General features: G+C 37.4%; 1 protein-coding gene across 1 annotated transcript in view; it reads left to right on the forward strand.

Annotated features, from left to right (window-relative positions):
* Positions 1 to 1,740, forward strand: part of ERICH6B (glutamate-rich 6B) — a 78,356-nt gene that overhangs the window by 397 nt on the left and 76,219 nt on the right. The gene's annotated exons all lie outside the window — the stretch shown is intronic.

A 1,740-nucleotide genomic window follows, 5' to 3' on the forward strand; every position in this document is an offset into this window, starting at 1 on the left:
CAATAGATGCAGAAAAGGCCTTTGATAAAATTCAACACCTTCATGCTAAAATCACTAAATAAACTAAGTATTGATGGAACGTATCTCAAAATAATAAGAGCTATTTATGACAAATCCACAGCCAATATCATACTGAATGGGCAAAAGCTGGAAGCATTCCCTTTCAAAACCGGCACAAGACAGGTATGCCCTCTCTCACCACTCCTATTCAACACAGTATTGGAAGTTCTAGCCAGGGCAGTCAGGCAAGAGAAAGAAATAAAGCGTATTCGAATAGGAAGAAAGGAAGTCAAATTGTCTCTGTTTGCAGATAACATGATTTTATATCTAGAAAACCCCATTGTCTCAGTCCAAAAATTCCATAAGTTCATAGGCAACTTCAGCAAAGTCTCAGGATACAAAATCAACATGCAAAAATCACAAGCATTCCTATACACCAATAATAGACAAACAGAGAGCCAAATCATGAGAGAACTCTCGCTCACAATTGCTACAGAGAGAATAAAATACCTAGGAATACAATTTACAAGGGATGTGAAGGACCTCTTCAAGGAGAACTACAAACCACTACTCAGGAAATAGGAGAGGACACAAACAAATGGAAAAACATTCCATGCTCATGGATAGGAAGAATCAATATCATGAAAATGGCCATACTGACAAAAGTAATTTATAGATGCAATGCTATTTCCATCAAGCTACCATTGATTTTCTTCATAGAATTAGAAAAAAACACTTTAACTTTCACATGAAACCAGAAAAGAGCCCGTATAGCTAAGACAATCGTAAGCGAAAAGAACAAAGCTGGAGGCCACCTGACTTCAAACTATACTACAAGGCTACACTAACCAAAATACGATGGTACTGGTACCAAAACAAATACATAGACCAATGCAACAGAGCAGAAGCCTCAGAAATAACAGCACACATCTACAACCATCTGATCTTTGACCAACCTGACAAAAACAAGCAATGGGGAAAGGATTCCCTATTTAATAAATGGTGTTGGGGAAACTGGCTAGCCATATGCAGAAAACTGAAACTGGACCCCTTCCCTACACCTCATACAAAATTAACTCAAGATGGATTAAAGATTTAAAGGTAAGACCTAAAACCATAAAAACCCTAGAAGAAAACCTAGGCAGTACCATTCAGGACATAGGCTTGGGCAAAGACTTCCTGACTAAAACACCAAAAGCAATGGCAACAAAAACGAAAATTGACAAACGGGACATAATTAAACTAAAGCGCTTCTGCATAGCAAAAGAAACTATCATCAGAGTGAACAGGCAATCTACAGAATGGGAGAAAATTTTTGCAATCTATCCAGCCGATAAAGAGCTAATATCCAGAATCTACAACGAACTTAAACAAATTTACAAGAAATAAACAAACAACCCCATCAAAAAGTGGGTGAAGGATATGAACAGACACTTTTCAAAAGAAGACATTTATGCAGCCAACAAACACATGAAAAAAAGTTCATCATCACTGCTCTTTAGAGAAATGTAAATAAAAACCACAATGAGATACAATCTCACGCCAGTTAGAATGTCAATCATTAAAAAGTCAGGAATCAATAGATGTTGGAGAGGATGTGGAGCAATAGGAACACTTTTACACTGTTGGTGTGAGTGTAATTTTAGTTCAACCATTGTGGAAGACACTGTGGCGATTCCTCAAGGATCTAGAACTTTAAATACCATTTGACCCAGCAATCCCATTACTGGGTATATACCC

Source organism: Mandrillus leucophaeus, unplaced genomic scaffold, assembly GCF_000951045.1.
Source record: "Mandrillus leucophaeus isolate KB7577 unplaced genomic scaffold, Mleu.le_1.0 Scaffold147, whole genome shotgun sequence".
NCBI classification, from domain to species: domain Eukaryota; kingdom Metazoa; phylum Chordata; class Mammalia; order Primates; family Cercopithecidae; genus Mandrillus; species Mandrillus leucophaeus.